The 17,430-nt window shown below is 35.1% G+C and overlaps 1 long non-coding RNA gene across 1 annotated transcript; it reads left to right on the top strand.

Annotated features, from left to right (window-relative positions):
* The first annotated feature begins 1,466 nt into the window (after window positions 1–1,466).
* Window positions 1,467–3,711, top strand: LOC128283435 (uncharacterized). Its single transcript, XR_008273777.1, has 3 exons — window positions 1,467–1,596; window positions 2,064–2,147; window positions 3,356–3,711. It is a non-coding gene; the product is annotated as an uncharacterized LOC128283435 (long non-coding RNA).
* Window positions 3,712–17,430: the final 13,719 nt, after the last annotated feature.

The following is a 17,430-nucleotide window of genomic DNA, read 5'->3' as shown; positions in this document are numbered from 1 at the left end:
CAGCTGAATAAAGTGACAATAAAGAATAAATATCCGTTACCGCGTATTGATGATTTGTTTGATCAACTAAAGGGAGCCTCGGTGTTTTCAAAGATAGATTTGAGATCGGGATATTATCAGTTGCGAATTCAAGATTCGGATATACCCAAAACGCTTTCGAGCGAGATACGGTCACTCTGAATTCTTAGTGATGCCGTTTGGGCTCACTAATGCCCCATGTATTTATGGATTTGATGAATCGGATCTTCAGACCGTATTTGGATCGGTTTGTAGTTGTGTTTATCGATGATATTTTGGTCTATTCGAGAAATGAAACCGATCATGCTAAACACCTGGGATTAGTGTTGCAAATTTTACGGGATAAGCAGTTATATGCTAAGTTTAGTTAGTGTGAGTTCTGGTTAAGAGAGGTTAGCTTCTTGGGTCATGTGGTGTCTGCATCGGGTATTCGAGTTGATCCGAACAAAATTTCAGCCATACTTAACTGGAAGCCTCCGAGAAATATTACTAAAGTTCGGAGCTTTTTGGGACTTGCCAGTTACTACAGACGCTTTGTAAAGGGTTTCTCAATGAAAGCAACACCAATGACGAAACTACTTCAGAAAGATGTTAAGTTTGAATGGACAGAAAAGTGTCAGAAAAGTTTCGATCAACTGAAAACTTGTTTGGTGAAGCTCGATACTAGTGCGGCCGAATCGGGCAAAGAGTTTGTCATTTATAGTGATGCATCCCTACCGGGTTGGGTTGCGTATTGATGCAAGAGGGTCGAGTTGTAGCTTATGCGTCGAGACAACTGAAGCCACATGAGAAAAATTATCCGACCCATGATCTTGAACTAGCTGCCATCGTGTTCGCTTTGATAATATGGCGACATTACTTATTTGGTGAGAAGTGCCATGTATATTCGGATCACAAAAGTCTCAAATATTTGATGACTCAAAGAGACTTAAATCTGCGACAAAGATGTTGGCTCGAGTTGTTGAAAGATTATGAGCTTGTCATTGACTATCACCCGGGAAAGGCTAATGTGGTTGCGGATGCCTTAAGTCGTAAATCACTGTTTGCTTTACGAGCGATGAATGTACACTTGTCTGTTCTATCCGACAATGTGTTAGTGGCAGAATTAAAGGGAAGAAATGTAACAGCCCGATTTTAGGCCTAGTCGGAACAGTGGTTTCGGGACCACTATTCTGAGGCCAGAGAAAATTATTTTAGTATTATTTTATGTGTTATAATATGATTTTATAAGTGCGTGTTAATTTTGGTATATTAATTTTAGCGATTTCTAGTCCAATTTCGAAAAAGGACTAAATCGTGTAAAAAGTAAAAGTTGTGTTTTAATACCTAAAGGTGTTAAATTGCCTTGTATCTTAAATTAGGGGTCTTTAAAGTGAAATTAGGCCATTGAAAGTGTGATGGCTGGCCATGGGAGACAAAATAGTTGAAAAGTCAAAATTAGACAAAATAGTTTTATTATTAACAAATAAAAAAAAAAGAAAAGAAAAAGCTATCATTTTTCTCTTCCCCTTCACCGAAATATGCAGCAAAGAAAGAGTTTTGAAGCTGGAAAATTTCAGCAACATATTTCCCTTGCTTGTAAGTGATTTTAATGTCTTTGCTTGATGATTTTGTATTTTGGAACTCCTAAAGCATAAGCTTTCATATGAGGGACTTTTGTGCAAGATGATAAAGAGTCTAGGGTTTTGCCATGAATATATATGTGTTGTTTGCTGTGTTTTTATGGAAGATTATAAGTCCTAGTTGTCTAATAAACAACTTTTGTGAAAGAAATTGCAAGAAAATACCTTAAAAAGGGCTAAATTGCTAAGTTGTAAAATGAGTTGTAAATGTGTAAAATAGTTGAAATTATGAGTTGCTATGGTTATGAAAATGGTTCATCTAGACTCAAGGAGTAAATAAATGTGATAAAAATTAATTTACGAGCATTGGGGCAAAAGTGCAAATATGCAAAAGTTTAGGGTCAAAATGAAAAATTGTAAAAATATGATTTTAGACCCATATGAATATTGTGACTGATTGGTAGGCTAAATGTGATGTTATAGATGATGAAAATTGAGACTTGGACCTAGAACGGAAAGAAATCGATTTATGGACGAGTATGTCCTTTTCACATTTGTGGTATCGAGGTAAGTTCGTATGTAAACAATACCATGCTATACATGTATTTAAATGTTATCATTACATGAATTGTACAGATATTAATGTGTATGTGATTAATAGAAATATGATAAGACAAAGCCTTAATAGACGAGGAAAAATCCCGTTTGAACCTTAGGAATAGAATAGGATCTGAGTGACATGTCACTAGGAATTATGAGCCTAGATGACTAGCTCGAGAGTGAGCATTGAAATGTCATGAGATATGAGGTAGCTTTAGCTACAATTGAGGCACTTATGTGCAAAGGCTTTTCCAGTATCTAATTAGTATTCCAAGTGTTCAACGGGCAATCCAAGGAAAGAGTTAATGATGGTCCCAATGAGGTAAGTCATTGGTGAGTATGCACTCGAGTTATGTTACGAGTTGTGCAAGTATGTATACTAATCCTATGAGAATGCCTTGATATGTGATGATCTATGATGCATAATATGTGTTCTTACCATGATGGATAAAATGGTGTTGTATTAATATTATGAACAATGATCATGAATGAGTAATTTAGCCTTGACAGATTTGAGTTACTGCAGTAGTGTAACTTTGAAAATACACTAAAAATAGTGAAAAATGAGTTAGAGGCAGAATAAAATATGGGATTAAAGCTTAATGAGTCTATTTTTACATGAAAGAAACAGAGGAAGAAAAAGAATTCCATATTGTTTGATATTTGAATTCTTGTGAAACAGGGTCTGAATGAATTCGAGATCCCCTATTCTAACTTTATAAATTCACCAAAAATTGTACAAAAATTATTAAGAGTTATACCTTACATGAATGGATTCCTTATTGAGTCTATTTTTATGGGAAATAAACAACATGATTGTTGGAATTTTTTACAGGGAGAAATTTGGTTTGTAGTGCACAGGGGTCAGAGTGGTCATACCCTGAAACAGGGGATACTTTAACTAATAAACTGTACTATTTGGCTTAACCAAAAATTCTGGAAATTTTATGAAAGAAAGGAAAATAAATCTAGTTTCAGGGAAAATTAATGGAACTTAATTCAGAGTTTCGTAGCTCCAGATATAAATAATTTAGTGACTGTTGCTCAGAAAGACAGCTTGTAGTGAACTTGAAAATATGTTGTAAACATTGATAAAACAAGTTAATGAGTTGCTAATTGTTTTCATATGAACTTACTAAGTGAAAGATTACCCCCTTCTTTCCCATGTTTTTTAGAGTTTCCAGGTTAGCTCGGGTTGGAGGCCGTCAGAGATATTATCACCCTATCGAGTTAACGTTATCAGAGTAAGTAAACTCAAGTGATTCAAGTCTATGGCATGTATAGGGTTTTAATGTGAGTATGTAATATTATGATTTAGCCAAAGGCATTGGCTTGTTATTAAGGTAGTATTAGTCATGTAAATTGGCCTATGTCGGCTAATGACATTATGGGCCCATATGATTATTCTTATGCATGTATGTTATTATCTCTTGTGATGTGGCTTACAACATGTATGCCTAGAGATTGAATTGAGATTCATTGATGAGCTAGTAACTAATGCAGGATTAAGTGATTGGTAAATAGTTAATAATGCTTCATGAATGGTTTGTGATGTAATGATAGTTATGTCTAGTATGTGGTAATGATATGGGCAAATTCTATAATATTTATTACATAAGAAAATAACTCGAGCATAACATGTTTGTAGATGTTTAAGAGCTCATTTATGCCACGTTGTATGTTATTGGATAAGTATGTATCTATGCATGTGGTGTGAGAGTGACAAAAGGCTTGATAATTAGACTATTTCGGCACACGGCTGAGCACATGGGCGTGTGAAGCCTTAACGCAAGAGATTTTTCTAAGTTTTCATGAGTTCTTGATTGGGTCCCGAACCGCCTGAATGCATGTATTGGGCCTCGTAAGCTCGCATAAGGGACAAATTGCATGTGAAAAGAAAAGTTTTTAATTATTTGAGATTTCATGGCCCTGTTTAGTATGGAAGTGTTAGTAAAAGTCAGGTAGCACCTCGAACCCCGTCCCGGCGTCGGATGCGGGCGAGGGGTGTTACAAAACCATTGTTGATTCATCAAATTCGTGAAGCTCAGAAAGTCGATGATGAACTGGTTGCAAAACGGGCTGAATGTGTTTCGAATATGGAATCAGAGTTTCAAATTGATGATGACGATTGTTTGAGGTTCAGAAGTCGTTTGTGCGTTCCAAGAAATTCAGAACTTATTTTGATGATTCTGAACGAAGCTCATTATAGCCGAATGTCAATTCACCCAGGGAGTACGAAAATGTACAACGATCTGAGACGTCAGTTTTGGTGGCATGGTATGAAACGAGACATTTTCGATTTTGTTTCAAGTGCTTAGTATGTCGACAAGTGAAGGCGAACATCAAGTGCCTACGGGTTTACTTCACCGATCATGATACGAATGGAAATGGGATCGAGTCACGATGGATTTTGTATCTGGGTTGCCAGTGTCGGCAAGTAAGAAAGATGCGATTTGGGTTGTTGTTGATAGACTGACTAAGTCAGCTCACTTTATCCCCGTACGCACGGATTTTTCATTGGATAAACTAGCTGAATTGTATGTTTCTCAAATTGTGAGATTACATAGGGTACCTATTTCTATTGTGTCGGATAGAGATCCGAGATTCACCTCACGATTTTGGAAGAAATTGCAAGAAGCTTTGGGTACCAAGTTGCATTTTAGCACCGCTTTTCACCCCCAAACCGATGGTCAATCCGAGCGGATAATTCAAATACTTGAGGATATGTTGAGATGTTGTATCCTCGAGTTTAGTGGTTCATGGGAGCGGTATTTACCTTTGATTGAATTCGCTTACAACAATAGTTTTCAATCAAGTATTAAGATGGCACCTTACGAGGCTTTATGCGGTCGTAAATGTCGTACACCATTGTTTTGGACCGAGCTCGGTGAAAGTAAAATTTTCGGAGTTGATTTGATTAAAGATCTGAATGAAAGTAAAAGTAATCCGTGAAAGTCTGAAGGCAGCCACAGATCGTCAGAAGTCGTACGCGGATTTGAAACGAAAAGACATTAAGTATCAGGTGGGAGACAAAGTGTTTCTTAAAGTTTCACCTTGGAAAAAGATACTCAGATTTGGCCGTAAGGGCAAATTGAGTCCGAGATTCATTGGGCCGTATGAAATCTCCGAACGAGTTGGTCCAGTTGCATATAGGTTGCTTTTACCCCCTGAACTTGAAAGGATCCAACGCGTTTTCATGTTTCGATGCTTGACGTTCTGATCGATCCTTCGCACATAATAAGTCCCTCCGAGGTTGAAATTCAAGCCGATATGAGTTATGAAGAAGAACCAATTCGTATCCTAGCTCGTGAAGTGAAAGAGTTGCGAAACAAAAAGGTTCCTTTAGTAAAAGTGTTATGGCTCAAACACGGGATGGAAGAAGCTACTTGGGAACCCGAGAACTCTATGAAAGAACGATACCCAAACCTATTTACCGGTAAGATTTTCGGGGACAAAAATTTCTTAAGTGGGGGAGAGTTCTGACAGCCCTAAAGTGACTCTAGTCGGAAAGCGGTTTCGGGACCGCTAAACCGAATCACCGAAGTATTTAATATGATATTTATTGTCTAAAATGTGTGAATATGAATGTGTGGAAGTTTTAAGCTTCGATATAGTCGATTGCATGTGAATTCAGCTAATAGGACTTATGTATGACACTTTCAAAATGTGATAGTTTAATCTATAAGGATCAATTAATACATGCTATAAGAATGAAGGGTTTGCATGTCAAATATCCATTTATTATGAGTAGTGGCCGGCCATGGATGGGTCATAGATGGTAATATGAATTTTCTATTAGCATTATGGGTTTAGAAAATAAAATAGTGAATTAATAATGATAAAACATAAGGTGAGTGGGAGGAGAAACCAAAGTTGTCTCCCCCTTACTCCCCATTGTCGCGACTAGAGAAAGAGGAGGAAAAACAAAGTTCTTTCTTTGTTGTTCAACTTGGCCGAATAGAAGAAACAAAGGAGGGGAAGAATTTCGGTCACTTGAATCCTTAGGAAGGTTAGTATATTGTGTTGAAATTGTGAAATAATTACTTGTTTTAGGTAAATTATCATCGTTCTTGCTTAGCCCATGCAAAAATTTCCACTTTTGATGGGTGAATAGAGCCTTCGGCTATGGTTATAAGGGAAGGAATTTTGATTGTTTTACTTGAATCTTGATGATGAATGTATTGAGGAAAGAACTTGGTCTTTCTAAAAATATGAATGGTTAAAGCTCATACTAGTAATAGCCGAATTAAAGAATGCTTGATGTCAAGAGTAAATGTTGTTCATGTTATTCAGATGAGAAAGGGTAGTTAGGTGAAGTAGAGTCTAGTAAATGAGCACATATGTCCACTAGTTGCTAAATGAAGAAAAATCGGCTAACAATGGTGTACTAAGGCCGAATATGATTTTGAACATTATTGAGTAATGTATGTGTTTTGAATCGATGGAATGGAGAGGATGCTTTAATTGTGTTATGAACAATTATATGTTAAATTAAGGTTTGATAAGCTAGCTATTAAGGTGAAGTGCAAATGTTAGTATGTGATTACTAGTGTATATATGGTATTAGCCGAGTTTTGAACTTGAAACAAAATGGTATTTAGTCAATACAAGTAACCATATTTGTCGAATGTATTAAGTATATAATTGGCCTCAACATAGACATGCATATTCGGCCACATGAGATAGATTGGTGTTGCATGTATTCGGTTAGAGGCAAGCATATTGATGCTTTTATCTTGGCTTAGATAATCGGCTAAAAGAGAGTGTGGGCTAATATATTGAGTTTGATTCATGATTTCATATATATGTGACGCTAATGTCTAATGTAAATATGGGCTAAGTACCTTGAGTTTCTCTTTTTGATGTTCAAATAATTAAATCAATTTATTTGTTAAATTAAGCTCAAGAGCAAAGGGGAACTAAATCCGATAAAGGGAAGGAAAAAGTGATCGAATAGCCGTCGAAATCGTTCGACAACATCCGAGGTAAGTTTTCGAGTAATGGAACTTAGATTATGGTTCGATTAGATCATGTTATAAGCAAATCACAATCATGCTCTTGTATGTGGCTATTGAGCCGAAAATGGTAATGTTTGATAAGTGACTTGTGTTTGAATTCTAATTATGAAAATGAAATATAGATGTGTCATGATTTATGGTTATGTGCATGAATATTCAGATGATAACCGGGCTAAGTCCCGAAGGCATTTGTGCTAGTGACTAATTCCGGGCTAAGTCCCGAAGGCATTTGTGCGAGTTACTATGTCCGGGCTAAGTCCCGAAGGCATTTGAGCGAGTAGCTATGTCCGGCTAAATCCCGAAGGTACTTGGTTGGGGAATGAGTGATCTTGCTGTAATAATTTCAATTAATACGCTCGTAAAATCCCAATGATGAGGTATGTTTTGTATATGCATTGGAATAGTTGATTCCTTTTAAATATTATTCGCTCAGTCGATTAATAAGCTTCCGGCCTTTGGTTAAGTTGATCCCTTATGCATGAATACAAGGGTTGGAAATGTGAAGTAGGAATGATTTTGAGAATATGTATATGAATTATCCGTTTAGTCATATGAATGCTATACTTCAATTGTGCCTAATTTCATTGCTCAAAACTTACTAAGCATTAAATGCTTACTCCGTTCTTTGAATCTCTTTTATAGATTTTGGTTCGTCACCTATCGGACTCGGGATTGTCGAAGTCAAGTCGTCCACACTATCAAAGCCCTTTTGGTACACTTTTGGTGGAACTCGAAAATGGCATGTATAGGACTACCCTTGTTGTTGTTGGTCATGTACCCTTTGGTTTTGTATAAATTTGGATAGCCATGCGAAAATGGCTTATATATACTTTGAGCATAGCATTATAATCGTTTTGTATGTTGTTCATTGAGAGGTATGGAAATGTTTGGTAACGATTAGCCATTGGAATGGTTAATCATGATCATTTTGGTGCTTTGTATGACAAATTCTAGTTGATTCATGGAAAACCATGAAATAGGTAAAGTTTACCTTAAAAACAGATGCTGACAGCAGCAGTGGTGTGGATTTGAAAAATCACTAAAAATAGTAGGAATGGAATTAAATAGTGAATAAATTATGTAATCCAACCTTGATGAATCTATTTTCATATGAAAGTAACGAAACCATCATATGAGCCGTATTTTATGAGATACTTAATTTTTCGTGAAATAGGGCCAGAGCGATTTCTGGATCTTCTGTTCTGACTTTTTAAATTCACTATAAATTAAAAAGAGATAATTAGAAGTCATGACCTATATGTACAGATTCATATTTCGAGTCTAGTTTCTTTAGAAACAAACGGCATAAGTATTGAAGCCCTGTACAAGGAGATATCTAAGTCGTAATGCATGAAGGTCAGAGTAGTCGAACCCTGAAACAGGGGAGACTTTAACTAATAAACTGTACTAATTGGCTTGACCAAAAATTCTAGAAAAACATTTGTAGATGGATATATGAGTCTAGTTTCAGGTAAAATTTACAAAACTGGTTTTCGAGTTTTGGAACTCAAGATATGATTTTTAAGGTGATAGTGACGCAGTTAGCCAGCTTGTCTGGAAATTTTTAAAAATGGTCTGTGAAAATAAATGAATTAAGTCTGTTAGCACCTTGTGTTCGACTCCGGCAATGGTCTCGGGTACGGGGTGTTACATACTTTCACATTTTTCTTAGTTTTCATGTGATAGTTACTACTTAATCATACATACTATTAAACATGTATATCATCAGCCACTCTATTAGCTAATCACTAGCAAGTATTTACACATCATTCATTGATCATATCATATCAAAAGAAACCAAGTTCCTATACATGCCATACACAAAATGAAACGTCTAACTATACCAATGTGATTTCGTCGATAGTGTGATCGGGTTTCCGGTATTTCCTTCGATCCCTGAGTGGCTTGATAAAAACTATAAAAAAAAAAAGAAAATAAAGAGAGTAAGCTTACAAGCAAATAAATTACAACATTCAACATAATGAATAATTATACATAATGTCACCTAGCCTCATAAACTTTCTTTACTTCTCATTTTCTACCTTCTTCTTTACTCACTTACCTTCTTTCTTACCTGACCTTTCACTATTCATAAATATAATCTACCTTCCCTTTTGCTGATAATTCACTATAATTTAACGTGTACAATGACCCGTTGAACCACTCGGAATACTAAGGATACTAGGGTCGTTCCTGTCTATCAATATCCTGCCAATGCCATGTCTTCGACATGGACTTACATGAATTATTCCTGTCTCCAATGCCATATATATATCTAATATGGGCTTACATGGCTCATTCCTGTCTCCAAAGCCATATATCTGATATGGACTTACATGGCTCATTTCATCTGTCTGTCCCGCCAACCCCAATATCCTAACATTCCTAAGGTTCAAACAGGGCTTCCTAATGCTTTTCTCTGTCACTTACGCCTTTAATTCGACTTTAAATATTCTCAAAAAAATAAGTATATAAATGTTGGAAATTTACAATAATAATGTAAAATAAAAGAATATTGCATTTATTTTTGTAAACTTACCTCGATACAAAATGTGACTAAACTTTACAATTTAGTCCTTTACTTTTCTTTTCCCGATCTACTCCCAAATTTCGCTCTTCTTGATCTATAATAGCAAATTTAACTTATTTAATATTCACATTTATCAAAACAGTCCTTGACCCAAACTTTGGAAAAATTACATTTTTACCCCTAAACTTTCACATATTTGCACTTTTTCCCCAAGGCTCGTAATTTAAACTTCATCCTATTTTCTTATGTTTTATGACATGCTGATCATTTTTCCCTTCTATGACAATATCAAATTCACACTGTAACATGTACTTATGACTATTAGTATTTTTACCGATTAAGCCCTTTTACTCGTTTTCACATAAAACCGAGTAGCACAAGTTGTCTAACATAATTTAAAACCTCATATTCTATCATAAAACATCAAAATAAACACTTTTCACCTATGGGTATTTTTTCAAATATGAACCCTAACTTAAATTATTGCTAGCATAAACTTTATCGAGCTACCGGGACACCGAAAACATAAAGAACATTAAAAACGGGGCTTGGAATCACTTACTATGGAGCCTGAAAGCTTGAAACAAACCCTAGCTATGGAGAACCCTTGAAGTTTCGTGCTAATGAAGAAGATGATGAATTTTGTGTTATTTTTCCCTTTTTATTTCATTTAATATCCAAATGACCAAAATGTCCTTCCTTATTAAACTTTCAAAAATTCCATCCATGTCCTATTTTGTCCATGAACTTAGAAATTGGTCAAATTTTTATTTAAACCCTCCTAATTAATATTCCAAAGCAATTTCATACTAAAAACTTCTAGAATGCAAGTTTTGAAAATTATTCGATTTAGTCCCTAATCTCAACTTAAGCATTTTATGCATAGAATTTCATCACGAAATTTTCACACAATCATGCAATCATATCATGAACCTCAAAATAATAATAAGATAAATTTTTCTACCTCTAATTTGTGGTTTCGCAACCACTATTCTGTTTAGGCCTTATTTTGGAATGTTACATGGTTAGAGACATGGGCTCGTGTCTCAGCCGTGTGTGATACACGGTCATGTACACGGCCATTTGTCCCCTAGTTTTGAATTAGAAACTAAGTTAGTATGCTCCACACAGCCTCACACACGGGCTTGTGACTTGGCCATGCGGCATAATTCAGTATACCCTACAGGTTTGGCACGGCCTAGCTCACGACCTGGCACACGGGCGTGTGTGGCCATTTTTAGGGCACACAGGCGAGTGTATTGGCCGTGTGACCTAAGTCAAAGAGTTATACGGGGTCGGACATGGGTTGGAACACGGCCTTGTGCTTCCATTTCAAATGTCCACACGGCTTGTGACACAAGCATGTCCTATCACACGGCCAGGCCACATGGGCATGTATCCCTTGTTTTTGACAAAATTTCCTAAGTGTTCTTAAAGTTTGTAAAAGTTATTGGTTTAGTCCCGAACCACCCTGAAAGCATGTTTTGGGCTTCGTAGGCTCATGTTAGGGACAATATGATTGGTTGTGAATGAATCATATTTGAATTGACTAATTGTATGAGAAATGTATTATTATTGTGTTTTAAATTCGGTAATGCTTCGAAACCCTATTCTGGCACTAAATACGGGTGAGGGGTGTTATAAATTATCTTTTTAAAAAATATAGTTGAGCCCTTGTCGCAATTTCAATTATATTATACATATAATTAAAATATCTAAGAATCATAATCTTTTCATCTTTTAGGGTACAACTTGGAGCAGCAATGATATTATTAAGGTCTTGTACAGTTGGGCCAAACAATTTTTGCTGTCTGAAAAGAGGCCAATTGAGAAATATATTCGGAAACCTATCATTTGCTTTAATTCATTTAGGAGTACGATATACTTGTATACATATGGATCTGTTAGACATGAGGATGGTTATAAGAAATTGAAATTGGAAGTGTTTGAGGGTAGCTACTCAGTGTTCAAGGCTAAATTGTGGGGCATATTGGATGGATTAGACATCTTAATTGATCGAGGTTTTGACAATATTTTGATCCAGACAGACAACTTGGAGGTGGTTATGGTCATCTAGAAAAGTCTTATAGGAAGGCCCAGTTCAGTTCTGATCGAAAGGAATCTTCAGCTATTGTATCAGATTCACCATTGGAATATTTGTTACATACCTAGAGAAGAGAATCAAGAAGCCGATAGGTTAGCCAAGTTGGCTTACTTGGAAAGTCAGGGTCTGCACATTTTTAAATATCCCCGTTTGGGGAATTGAGTTTGCCTATGTAGGTTGTGTCGGGCAATTTCGTTTTCATCACAAAAAAAAATCTAATAAAAACAAACACACACATCTTTTTCTTTTTTTAATTTTTTTTTCTTAATGCATTTAATATATATTATTTTTATCTAATATTTTAAACTAATAATACTAAACCATAATTATCATAATAAAATTCTAAAAATTCTTAATAAAATCCTAATAAAATCAATTATAATTATCTTAATATAATTCTAATAAAATTTTAATACACTAAATTCATAGTAATAATAATAAACACAATTTTTCATAAAATTAATTTTGAATATTTATTTAAAGTACTAATCTACGAAGGATGAATATTAAGTTACTTTAAATTTTTAAATTTAAATGCTAACTCAAAAACAATTGTAAAAAATAAAATGAATATGAATGAAACTTTAAAACCTAAACTTATAAATGGGATTAAAAAGCTTTTGGATTGAATTCTTTTACTAAAACTCCGGTAGTAAGATAAATTTGTATTTGTAATTTATTTATTATTGGTTAATTATTGAATAAAATGTTATTAAATTTGGATTTTTCTTATCAAGAATGAAGTTGGTGGGCTGAAGTTAAACTCTTACAAAAAATGGCTAAATTGGAATCAAAAGCAAAGAGGAGGGCTTGATTGAAATACTGAATATTCAAAGATGACTGGATAAAGATTGAAGGGTTGAAGATTTTAAAAAAAAATTGGCTAGATAAAGATTGAAGGATTTTTGATATTGTTACAACTCTGTAATTAGTTTAAATTTAATCTCTAGTTTAAATTTGATTTTTAAATTTTGAATTATTTAGTGATAATATTTAGGATTATTTAGTGATAATACTTAGGAAAAATCTAGCGAAATTTTAACACTAAAAGTGTGTATCTTTTTCCTCCCTTCCTACGTTACTTTTCATTGTGTTGTTTCATTCTTTTCTTTTTCTTTTACTTTCAACTTTTTGGTTTAATTACCTTCCAAAGCCCTTTCGCTTTCCACTTTCCACTATTCCACTTGAACCATTTACTTTCAAGCATGATTTTTTCCATTATTAGCTAAATCATTTTTAGCCTTAGCTCAGTTATCACTTCGACATAGTAATCATGAGATATGAACCCATACTAAATACTTTGCAATTCGGTATTTTCTATCTCTCAGGTATACAGGATAGTATAAATTCGTCCTTCAAAGTTGATTCGATTTCAATTCAAAAGTGTGCATTGCGTTGGAATCGTTTGGCGTACAATTGGGAAATTGAGTCGACGGTGCTATATTCAAAATCCTGTGAACAGATTGGCGTGTTCAATTGGAAAAATCTAGTTGGATTACATCAATGGAGATAGTGATTGGATTTAAATGGTCCACCTTTGTTGAAATTTGTTAATTGAGTTGGGCTTTTCAAATCGCAAGGCTATCGAGTCTTAAATTATGGGTACGTACCGCGTGGTTGGAAATTCTGCAAGGGTCAATTTGTAGGTGATATTGGGATTGACTATGAGAGGAAGAGTTGGAGGTTTGAGGGATCCTTGATTGCTATAACTAGCTTATCACTTGGAAAGGAAAATCTGTTTCAAAGATTGACTCAAGATTGGAGTACACCGAGGCTAAGGTTAAGCTTAAAAAATATTTTATTTTCTTAAATTTATTTTTGTATTTTCAAATCTTTTTTTTATTTTATTTTTTATTTCTTTATTTTATTATCTTAATCTATTTAAATACCTCATTTCTATTTTTATTTTTAGTATTTCTACGCACAGGTCGTGGGCACGACTATGACCACGACAACAACTCTAGTCACGAAAAAAAGTGAAATTAGATAGCTAGTCCCTATGGATTCGACCCTACTATTCTATATTTCAATTTATAGTTATTTTATCATAGGAATTTATATTTGGTGGTTTCGACGCCCATCAAATTTTGGCGCCGTTGCCGGGGACTAGTGAAAATTTCTAATTTTTGTTTGTCATCTTTATGACCAGGTCAGAATCAGGGACTCTAGCATTTGAACCAAAGATAGAAAAGTTGGCTCGAACACTTTGTTGAGAAGGTATTCGACACAGTAAACAAGCACAACCCAATTTTGAAGAAAGATCTTACACCGAAGATATCTACTTATCCAAAGATTCAGACGAAATGGCAGATCAAACTATACGCCAACTTGTAGCTGCACTAGATGAACAACAACCGCTATGCATAACTTATCTAGCAGGTGAAACACCGTTCAAGTTAAAGTCAAGATGGTTTGAAAAATGAGAACCATCATACTCATTTGAAAGAGTTCCACATGGTTTGTCTGAGCATGAAACCAAAATGAGTAACTAATGATCAAATAAAACTACGAGCTTTTCCTTTTTTTTAGCCGGCTCTGCTAGAGAATGGATGTTTTATTTACCTCCGGGATCTATTAATACTTGGATTGATATGTCTCAATTATTTCTTGACAGGTTTTTCCCAGCAGCTTGAGTAGCTAAATTAAGGAGGAGTATAGTTGGAATACAGTAAAAAGAAGCAGAATCATTCTATGAATATTGGGAGCTATACAAGAAGTTGTGCGCAAGTTGCCCACAACATGGGCTGTGTGAACAGTCACTCTTATAGTATTTCTATGAGGGGTTACTCCTAATGGAAATGAAGATGATTGATGCGCTAATGGAGGGGCTCTTGTGAACATGATTCCCTAAAGAGCTAGGGGATTAATTTCGACTATGTCTATAAATTCTCAACAATATCGACCATTTATGGAACCTACGAGAAGGGTTCATAAGCTAAGTACTCCTTCTATATTAAATAAGACTGATGAACTTACTAATGTGATTAAAAATATGCTAGCAGGACAGACGAACTCAGCTCAGTTGTGCTGGATTTATGTTAAGCCTGATCATCCTACCGATTCATACCCGATTTTACTTGAAGACACAACTGCACAAGTAGATGGAATTGGGAATTTCCTAGAGCCACCTCAAAGGCGTTATGATCTATATTCAAACACATACAATGCAAGGTGGAAGGATCACCCAAACCTAAGTTATGGATCAAATCCTCGATATAATCAACCATATCAACCAAAACCATCTCTGTCTCAATGTTATCAACCTCCAAAGTCATCTTTTGAGGTCATAGTAGAGAGGTTGGCCATTAGCACCGAAAATTTCCAACAAAAGTCTGAGGCGCACTTCCACGAAATTGACAAGCAAATAAGTAAGTTAGCACTTACGGTTAGCTGTTTGGAGAACCAAGGAAAATTTTCATATCAAACTGAGCCAAACCCACTTTAAAATACGAGTGATGTGACCATAAAAGATGGAACAGAGTTAGAACCAGTGCCTGGCACGAGTCATGACCACGACGTTAAACAGGAAGGCAAACCAACAGCTCCTACTAAGTCGACATCTCATAAACCATTTGTTGTGCCTCCCTCATACCTTGGAAGAATCACCCAAGTTAAAAAGGAACGAGAGGAAAAAGAAATCCTTGATACATTCTGAAAGGTAAAAATTAATATTCCTTTTACTTGATGCAATTAAACAAGTTCCACGCTATGCAAAATTCTTGAAATCGGTAAAAAGAAACTCTAAGGAAATGAATGGGTAAATGTGGGGGAAAACATTTATGTATTGTTACAAAGGAAAATTTTACCTAGGTGTAAGGACCAAGGCATGTTTTCTATATCTTGCAAAAAAGGTAATATTGGTATGAAAAAAACCTATGTGTGATTTAGGAGCATTTATTAATGTAATGCCTTTATCTATTTTTAAATTGCTAAACATGGGTCTTTTGAAAGAAACAGGGTTGATTATGTAATTGGCAGATAGGTCATGCATATATCCAGAACGGTTGCAGGAAGATGTCCTCGTAAAGATAAATGAACTAATTTTTCTTGCAGACTTTTACATTATCGATATGAAGGACGACCACTCAAAAAATGCTTCTGATATTATACTCGGAAGGCCATTCCTAAGTACCACACGTACAAAGATTGATGTTCATAGTGGAACCCTCACTATGGAATTTGAAGGTAATATGGTAAAATTTAATGTCTATGAGGCAATAGGCCAGCCCAACACAATGTCAAATATTTTTAGCGTTGATTTTATTGAACCACTGACGAAATTTCATTTTGAGTATCATGAAGGGGATGGATTACAAACTGTACTTTCCAAGAGTTTAGACCTCAATACGATGGATAAATTGGAGGAGATAATGACATTCAGAGAAGCGATTCAGGAAACCGTTGTTCTATTGGAGACTCTTCAATTTCCTAGTAGCCAAGGTAAGTACTTTGAACTTTCTCATTTTAAAACTAAGTTGTTGCATTGTATTTTACAGGCCCTAGAGATAGAGCTAAAACCATTGCCGGAATACTTGAAGTATGCTTATTTAGGTAGTGCAAACATTTTACCAGTAATAGTTTTAAGTAAACTTTCAGGATTGGAAGAGGAGAATTTAATTCGAGTATTAAGAAACTATGAAGGGGCTATAGATGGACGATTGCCTACATAAAAGGGTAAAGTCCCTCAACTTGTATGCATAGAATACCGATAGAAGAAAACCCAAGCCCAAAGAGAGAAGCTTAAAAATGCTTTAATCCACCAATAATGGAGGTTGTCAAAAAGGAAATTTAAAAGCTATTGGACACTGGGATGATCTATCCAATTTTCGATAATAATTGGGTCAGCCCAATTCATGTGGTACCCAAAAAAACTAGTATGACTGTAATAAAAAATGCAACAAGAGATTTAGTTCCCACTCGAGTCCAAAATGGATGGAGAGTCTATAAAGATTACAAGAAGTTGAACTTTTTAACTCGAAAAAACCACTTTTCACTTCCTTTTATTGATCAAATGTTAGAAGGTTTAGTGGGAAAAACTCACTACTATTGTCTTGATGGTTATTCGGGTTTTTTTTCAAATTCCAGTGGCATCGGAGGACCAAGAGAAAACAACGTTTACATGCCCCTTTGGCATGTTCACCTACAGGCGTATGTCATTTGGACTTTGCAATGCATCGACCACATTCCAAAGGTGTATGGTTAGTATATTTTCTGACTATGTCGAGAAAATATTTGAGGTATTTATGGATAATTTTACAATTTATGGTAATTCTTTTAATGAATGTCTGTCAAACCTCGTTAAAATTTTGGAGAGATGCATAGAATTTAATATAACTCTTAATTATGAAAAATGTCATTTTATGGTAGATAAGGGATTGATTTTAGGGCATATTGTTTGCGCTGAAGGGATCATGGTCGATAAGGCCAAAAGTGATGTTATCAACTCACTTCTATACTTCACAGTTGTGAGGGAAATTCATTCTTTTCTTTGTAATGCAGGTTTTTACAAGAGCTTTATTAGGACTTTTCTAATATTTCGCGACCGCTCTGCAATCTCTTGCAAAAAGATAAAGAGTTCAAATTTGATCAAGCATGCAA

Source organism: Gossypium arboreum, chromosome 2 (genome assembly GCF_025698485.1).
Source record: "Gossypium arboreum isolate Shixiya-1 chromosome 2, ASM2569848v2, whole genome shotgun sequence".
Lineage (NCBI taxonomy): Eukaryota > Viridiplantae > Streptophyta > Magnoliopsida > Malvales > Malvaceae > Gossypium > Gossypium arboreum.
This window is presented reverse-complemented; position numbering and strand designations above follow the sequence as displayed.